General features: G+C 31.7%; 1 long non-coding RNA gene across 1 annotated transcript; it reads right to left on the reverse strand.

Annotated features, from left to right (window-relative positions):
• Positions 1-2,589: 2,589 nt before the first annotated feature.
• On the reverse strand, positions 2,590-8,682 carry LOC107845940. Its single transcript, XR_001667102.2, has 5 exons — positions 8,581-8,682; positions 8,427-8,504; positions 3,647-3,704; positions 2,968-3,056; positions 2,590-2,874 (listed from the first exon to the last, which is right to left on the reverse strand). It is a non-coding gene; the product is annotated as an uncharacterized LOC107845940 (long non-coding RNA).
• Between the last annotated feature and the right edge of the window lie 412 nt (positions 8,683-9,094).

Genomic DNA, 9,094 nt, shown 5'->3' on the forward strand with positions numbered 1-9,094 from the left:
CTAGTGCTAATGAAGGGACTCATTCCTTCTATGGGGTAGTAAATTTTCTCCACTCTTGAACTTTAATGAAACTTAGGCTATGTACAATAAACCCTTATAATTTCCATGCATAGCGGGAGATCTAGTGCACAGGGCTCCCCCTTTTTTTAAATTATAGAAAAAATAATATGTAATTACATACCGTGGCAGCTGTAGCTCCACATATTTGAGAATATATTATGTTATAGTTATTCAGCACTTTAACAGGTAAGGCAATGCCTGATTACTGCAGCTTCCCTGGTTCGATGAGCATTCTGCTAACTTTTTTATTTTTTATTGTAGTTTTATATTTTATCTGCTACCACCAAGACAATACTAGAGCTGAATACCGATAAAGAAGTTTCAAGCTGATTAGTTTGTTCATAGATTTGGTTATTTATATAAAAAAATAGAGTTGCTTATTTATCCATTTTGTTTGTTTCATATCATTATCTTTCCAGTAGTTGCTTGGAATATTCCTTGAACTAGTGTTTCTTTGGAGCTTAAATTAACAAAAAATTATGGTTACACTTGCGCAAGGCTAATGGAAAGAAATATTTCAAATTTAGGAACTGTTCAAGCTATATCAAAATTTAATTTAGAATGCAGATCTTTTTGTGTTTCATTTGTTAAATAAACTGAAGAATATTGGCTTTCAAAATCAAACTTCCTTACAGATTAAAAGTCTTCTTGCTTTTGGGATGCTTGTGCTTGTGAGGAAACATTTACAATATTTTGCATGTGCATCTATGGTGGATATAGTAAAAAATCTGTTTGATGTATTAAAAGTATTAAATTTCAGCCTTGTTCATATTGATACAAGGTTTTTGATGGACATGAAAGAAAACATGCAGCTGATTTTATTTGCAACCTTTACCAAGGTTTATTGCAGAGGGGGAAGACTTACCAAGACAGATTGATAGGGCAATTTCTTCTGCATTTTTGCAAACTAATACTGCTTTTGTAGAAGCCTGCACCTTGGATGTTGATCTTACTTCTGGTACTACTACCTTGGCAGCCCTTGTTATTGGAAGGTTTACTTGCGCTCCATTGAAGAAAACATTAATCATCTGTTGTGCTGTTTAGTTACTTAATTATTTTTTTGCTATGTATTCAAATGTTATGGAAAATTTGATATCATACTCTAGCTCGATCAGGATGGTAATTATGTTTTTTTTAAATAAATATTGAAACTAATATCATGGGATGTTAACTAAGTTTACTGCTCTCTAATTATATCATGTTTTTGTATCGAAATTCTCGATATCAATTTGATATAAATTAATGAAATTTATTATTTTGTGATATATATTAGCCTTATTTGCGGTCAATTAGAGACTAAAAATATTGCTCGTCTTTAAATGTTTATGTACGACTAAAGGTGTTTCTCGTCTTTAAAGGTTGATCTAGGACTAGAATATCGCTCGTCTTTAAAAGTTGATCTACGACCAGGATATTGCTCGTCCTTAAAGGTCGATCTAGAAAAAAAATTTTGCTCTTTGCTAAAGGATAATTTAGGACCAAGTATTTCTTGTCTCTAAAATATAGTTTAAGACCAGGTAGTTAGTATATTTGACATGAGATATAGTCGCTAAAAGATAATTATGACCAGGTAGTTAGTCTATTTGAGATTAGATATACCGTCGCTATAATTATGACCAGGTAGTTATCAGTCTATTTGGGACGAGATATATCATCATAAAAGGATAATTAGGACTAGGTAGTTAGTCAATTGTGGCAAGATATACCATCCCTAAAAGTTAATTATGATCGGATTTTTCGCCATCTCAAAATTTTTTTAAGGATCAGCTTTGGTGAGTCATAGCTATTGAACTTTTACGGTGGAGCCTGTTAGGACGGGATGCGACCAATTTTTTCCCGTCCTAAAGACCAATTGGGATAAGATTTGGACTTTTTGGGACCAGATTTCCCTTCCTTCTAGGCTATTTTTCTTGTAGTGGAAGATGCGCAGAAACGATATAGAACAAGCCAGCAAATTAAATTACTAGAAAGTGAAATTTAAATTCTATGGCCATTTTTGTGGAAATAATTTAATTTTAAATGTCGTTTCTGTCCTTTCCCCATGTATATACTTGATGTGAAAGCCCGTGCTATGCACGAGCCCCATATAATTATTTATAAAAGTTGTTTTAGTAGTACATACTTTTGTACTTGTACTCGTATTATAATTGTGAACTTATGCACAAAAATTATTTTAGTCATCATTTGAAACTATTTTAGTAGGAATTATCTATGATTCATATGCTGAAGCAGTTCCTAAATATTGATTTTAGGTTAAACTAACTAGATACTATCAATGTATTCCTCGTATGAGTTTTCTTGTACTTAAAATAATAAACAACTTTAGCTGGTCTTTGAACGGGATGGAAGCAAGAATTCTGTTAAATGCATTTTGCTTATTTTCGCATTGATCAAAAGTTGGGTAAGAACTTTGTTGAAGCTATTAGTTTACATCTCATAATGAATGGTAGTGGCACAAAAACTCTTTTTTACAAGTAACCAATAATTTAACCATATCTATCCACCAATGAAGAACTTTTACTTGGAGTACCCAAAATAATAGATAAAAAGAAACAACATCTCAAGGATAAAAAATTATTGAAAGAAGAGAATACCAAGCAGAACATAAATTTATGTTGCACCAAGAAACAATAATATTGCCAAGTTCACAAATTTTATCAAACTTGAGAACAGAAGTAGAAGGAAATTCAGGCACTTTACCACAGGCATGTTTGAAGAATTTCGAAGTTCATGACGCATCAAGTCAATGGAAGCATGGAGCAACCTAAGTTGCTTGAGTTCACATATATGGCACGAGTACAGATCCTTCATTATCTAAATTTTATGATTCAAGAATAAAAATATAGGTGCAGGAATTTAGTTTAAAATATAGCAGCAAAATTATGCATAATTATGTAGAAAACTCACATAAATCTTGAAGAACATAATAACTCGGTCCTTTTATTATCAAGTTATAGGCAATACCGTCAATCCCCAAGATGTGGCATGATCGATGACTTACACCACAAAGTATTAAACAAGATATTATAAGCTTATGAAAATATAAAAAATAGAATAAAATAGTCAAACATATAGAGCAAAAGAAACATACTTTTAAAACAGAGATTCAAGAGACTTTTATCATTTATGTCACAAATTTTAAGTATTAGATATTCCAATTAAGTTAATAAAATGGCCACCAAGAAGTCATAAACAAACCACAATCTACAAGTTCAAAGACCATAAATAAGTGTAAAACATTCATGTTTAAACTAAGCTAGACTCAAGGCATTGATTCAAAGGTCAAGTCTATTTTCGTCAATCTCTTTATTTGTCAACTCCTTGCAAATCTTTAGCGTCATGATTTAAATAATAATCTTAATTTATTGTTTTATTTCATCTTTTTAATGAACAAGAATGAGTTCTGTTAACTTTAGCTATAATTTAACTGATTAACTAATAGGTTAGAAGGGTAGAATGTTATTACAATTAATGTAACACAAAGAAGTAAAAGATAGAGTAGAAAGAATCCAAAGACCGCATTACTACATTATTGTGAGTCATTCACTCTCTATAGTAATGCATGTAAATTTATATATACACTAACCTCTGTTATACTTCACTTTGCTCTAGAATTATTGGTGTCTTTCCTTATGGAAACTGACCTGAGATTAATATGGCAATAAAAATTAGAGTGTTAATCTTAGTAAACAAGATAAAACTTATAAAGAAAGGGAATCATCAGTTTAACAGTGTTCCTATGTGACAAATCATGCGGAGCCAGTTCCAACTGTCTTTGACATTGAAATAAAACTACTTGTGATCAAATTGTAAAAGAAATATCCATTAAAAATGAATAAGGAAAGATAACTAAATTGATCCATTTGTACTTCCCAATGTAAGTTAGACAATGGAACTTAGATTGGTAGTTCAACTGCATAGCTATTGCTAGAGCTTTGATTGGGAATCTAAATAGTTTCTCTAATTAGTTTGTTGTATTTCTTAGTGTAAGTTAGACAATGGAACTTAAATATCTAGTAGAATCTCTGAGAGTACTGATTCAGTAAGTAAACCAACAGAGATGACTTTGTCAATGACAGACTCCATTGCCTTGGTGCAACTCAGCTCAAGTCCATCATGCAAGGACGTGTTTTTACTGCAACTTGCATGGTGTCCTAGATTTACATCATATCATGATCATAAACTAAATTTTCTATAGCCTAACTCCCTAACTCCATCACAGGAAACATAATATCAGTTCTCTTTGATTTTATTTGTTCAACATTATTGTCATTGTGATGGAACTATTTTGCTATAAAGGTCCTGCAGGTTTCAAAAAAAAGTGGAATATAGCTTCATCAACACTAGATCTGGTCTTTATGCTGTTGTGACATATCTGACAACAAATTTCTATCATGTATAATATCAATATATATAGAGAATAAGATAGAAACTCAGGTCCAATACCACCACAGAACATGTACATTGCATCTAGTGTACTATAGTCACAGAAGAACACTTTTGGGACATAATTAAGACACACTATAGGAGTATTGAGAGATGAAGAAGGTAAAAGAGATGCTAGTCCTTAGCATATCTAATCTAGCAAAAAAACAATCAAAATAAAGTGGGTGCACAAATACATAAAGTCAGTATATGTCTAAGTGTAATCTTCAAAAAGTTTCTTTCATTTTTTTCTTCTTCTGAAAGTATCATCTGTATTCCAGTCAATGCAAATGTTATTTATCACTCCTCTCTCTCTATACCACCAAATATTTGAATTAGTATATCCTCTCTAGGTAAAACAATAACACTTCTGAAAAATAAAATTATACAGATTCAAGCACAAAAAGCTATTGTCTACAGAAGAATTAAGTCCATAGTTGTTAGCTCTAGAAGTGTCAAAAGTATATCCATAGTTGCTAGTTCAAAAAATATGATTATGACTTGTGAAATCTATCTCTCTTTTTCTGAAATAAGTAGGCCAAAATCATGTTGTTCTGCAGAATATTAGCCAAGAAAATATCAGTGCATCATACAATACACAAAAATCATAATATATGTCGATGTTAAGAAAAATAAATTTTTTTTATCAAGTTGATATAATTGAGCTTTTGGACAAAGTCCAAGCATCTCATTTATTTATCTGTCATGCTCTGTTAGTTAAAATAGAACCAAAACAGTCAACACAAATAAAAATAACCTTACCCCTACCTTGGGATGTAGAGAGGTTGCTTTTGATAAATCCTTGGCTCAAGGAGTAATGACTATTTTTTACTACTGCAACAACATACCCAATACAATTTCATAAGTTTGGAGAGAGTAGTGTGTACTCAAACATTGTCCCATATCTTGAATAGACCCTCAATAATGTCTATCTATTGAAATATTGGTATGGAATATGGATTTTCATAGTTAACAAGGAGAGAGGCTTTTTTCTAATGTATCTGTAACATTTTATTGCACAATCTTTTCTATCACACATCCATGATTAAATGGTTTCAAATTCTTATGATGTTTCAAATATTAATCTAGAAAATTGTATTAATGTTTCACCAAGTCAACATCTATTCCTCTTTGCATACACTATCGTCAACCTCTTGCATCTCATTACCTTAGCATGTCGTTGATTGAGAGCTTTAAATAAGAAATAAGGATAATTATACCCCGCTGCAACTTTTGCTTATATATAAAATGGAAAATAGTAAAAAATACACATCTATTATGGGAAAAGGATCATTATTCATTTATACACTCTGTTATACTTTGGGGTCATAATTTCCCCATGTAAAAATACCCCCTCCGTTAAGGGCTTCCAACATGGAAAACACTAGTCAAAATGGTTTGATATTTCACTGAGGTGGATGACACATGGAATGCTACTTCACGTCCCTACCACCTTTTTTTGAATATTTTTTTCCATCACTACTTCCCCCTTCATCCAACCATTAAAAAAAGATTTACATATTGTTATAGCGGAGACAAGGTTTTATCTTTCATTTTTTGTTGTATCTATTGATTGAATTTTAGTACATTATTGGTAGTTTCATCCCTCCCACAATAGTTGCATTTACCTTGCTTGACAATTTTGTTGGAAATTTTTTCCATTTTGTATGAAGTGTTGTAAGCTCAACATAGGCTGTGGAAAATGGAAATGAAATTGCTAACCATAATATCTCTATCAAATTTCACTAAACAAATATGTGCATGTACAAAATAAATAGTAAATATGCAAAACAATTAAGAGAAAATTCAACCCTTGACCCTACTTGAGTCCGCCTCGAAGCCCAATTGGTTCCCCTTTGTTCTCTATTCCTTTACCCGTTTCACTTAAAATGGATACTTTGAACAATTGATTGTCTGAGTTTTATTTTGTAAAAAGTTAAAGTAAGAAATGTACACACTTCATAGTTCAACTATGAAACTCAAAAAATGGATACCTTATGTGTGTTTTTGACCATTTAACTAACTCATTTATACTTTAAAGTGTGTTTTTGATCTATTTAGACATCATGCAAAAGGTGGCTTTGTACTCACCCTTAGCTACTTGTAAAACGGCAACCTGGTGTACTAAGTTCCCTCTATGTATGAGATTCTGGACCACAATTTTACACAGCCTTAACCTATATTTTTGTAAGATGTTGTTTCCACAACTTGAACTCGTAACCTCCTTGCCATATGGCAGAAACTTCACCAATTACGTTAAAGCTACCCTTTTAAATCAGCCTAACACTATTCCTTTATTTTTTATCAAGGATTCCAGATACTTGATGTAACAAATGAAGATGCAGGAGATTAAATACATTTGACCAAAACTTAATGAGGAAGAGTCTGCTATGAAGATCTAATTTTCTAGCTTTCTAGCTACCCTCCTTTATTTTTTCTTTCTTTGCTATAGTGGAATAAAACTGAGTCTGCATCTGTTAGAAAAAACTAATACGTTGATTTGTTCTGAGAGCACTAATAATATTGTGTTTCTATTTAGCCCCTCAGAGAAAAACCACTGAGTGTCATACCATGAGTGAGGTTACAGAGGGTTGTCTATGCAGATTAATTAGAAGGTAGATGCAATAATCTCACACAAATATAATATAAAAAATGTAATAGTAAATAATATGGTTTTATTTGGAATCAATCCTGGGTAATGAACTCCCACTATATGTCACATTGTTAACCATAATCTGATGAACATAACCATATACCCCTATAACCATCCATTAATGTTAAGTGTGACGAGGTCTTACAAATAAACAAAATAAATAACTATCAAATGATATGGTAAGCTAAACCTATGAACGAAATGTCAATTTGAAGGATTAGATTGGTTTTGTGTCTAATCACTTCAATAATGAAGAAGTACGCCTATGTAGTTTCTTTTTCGTATGAACACAAACAAGAGCAAGTTTTTGTATTTATGGTGTAAAAGAGTTTTTGTTGGTTTCAATAATTTTATTTTATTCTTTTGCGGCTCCTTTGTTTACAAAGGAATCCTCGTGTGAATTTTCTAACACACTTTTGGATACGATAATCTCAATCTCTCCAAGTAATGATATAACTAAAACACACGATACAATGGATAGCTTCATAAATTAGAGGATAAGGAACTATGTGAAAAATTTAATATTATTAATACCAAAGGAGAATCAACTATGTGGCGCCAAACTATCCCAAGCTTAACCGGGAGACATTAACACAATGGTTCACTACCTAGTAACATTATATCTTAATATGTGACCTTCAAATGCTTCTATCTAGCATCGTCGAATCACCTCTTTTTAATATTCCTTTAACCTAAAAGTACGTCTATTCCTCTTTGAATACTGCACTATCGTAACCTGTTGCATCTCCTTACCTTAGTGTGGCATTGAATATCAAGATCAAAGTCATATAACTTGGGTATATTAATCTCTCCATCAAAGATTTGGCTTGTAGAAGTTAGCATAGATTATCTTAAAATTATTTAACGCACAACACATAGATTTGTCGCAGGATGAAAGAGTGGCGGGATAGTAAAATTCTAAACTTTTCCCTCATCCTAATCGTTCAGTACAACCATAGAGGTATAGTACAATTATCAAATTTTATAGAGATTACGCAGAAGTAGATGGCAAGAGTAAATTTTCGTTGAAAAATTCATGTTTTTTTGGACAATCAAGTGAAAGCCCTGTCGTTACTTTCATCAAGCACTTAACCTGCAATCTAAGTTTCTTCACCGTAATTAACCCCATTTTCACTACTCCAAAAGAAACTTTTAGCTCAAATTCTCTATCGATTAAATACACCCAGCTAGATATAAAAGAAACTCACAACTCAAAATTCAATTTTTGGAGTCTGAGGTTCGAATATAGAGAATACCTAAAAAATAACGGGTTGACGATAGAACTAACCTTTAGTCGAGAAACCCATGCAGTTTCTCTGGACAGTCAAGCCAAAGTTGAGTTATTACTTTGAATACAAATAAAAACCTTCAATTTCAACAGATAGCCCAATTTAAACCCTTAATAATAGCAACAAAGAAGATAGTAGAAAGCGAGAACTTACCGATTGACAGAATGGTGAGCACCAAGCGAAGCGCAAAAGAGAAGTGGGTGGGTAGCTTGAGGAAAATCTAATTCTAGAGAAGTGTTTCAACTATGTGGAAGTAGGAAAAGACTTCAAATTGTGGATGGAAGATAACAGGAAGATATTATTTAGAGTCAAAAGACTAAAATACCCTTGGTCGTTCCTATGCTCCCCTCCCCTTCTATAAAGAAGAATAAATAGAAATATATACTAGCTAATGAAGAGCCCATTTTACGAGCCCAATATCACAGTTTTATGTATATTTATCGATATTTAATTAGTTTATTAAAAAAATTAATTAATATTTTTAAATAAATATGATAGAAAATGATAATAGAGATCACACTTTTTAAAAAAATGTATTATTTAATTTTTATAAAATCAAATAATTGCTTATAACTTTTTAAAATTTTCCTAATTAAAATTAAAATAGAATATGCTTCAATGCTTATTTTTAATATCAGGTCAAACACATTTTCTTGAATTAAGTCTA

This window comes from Capsicum annuum, chromosome 10 (genome assembly GCF_002878395.1).
Source record: "Capsicum annuum cultivar UCD-10X-F1 chromosome 10, UCD10Xv1.1, whole genome shotgun sequence".
Taxonomy (NCBI): Eukaryota; Viridiplantae; Streptophyta; class Magnoliopsida; order Solanales; family Solanaceae; genus Capsicum; species Capsicum annuum.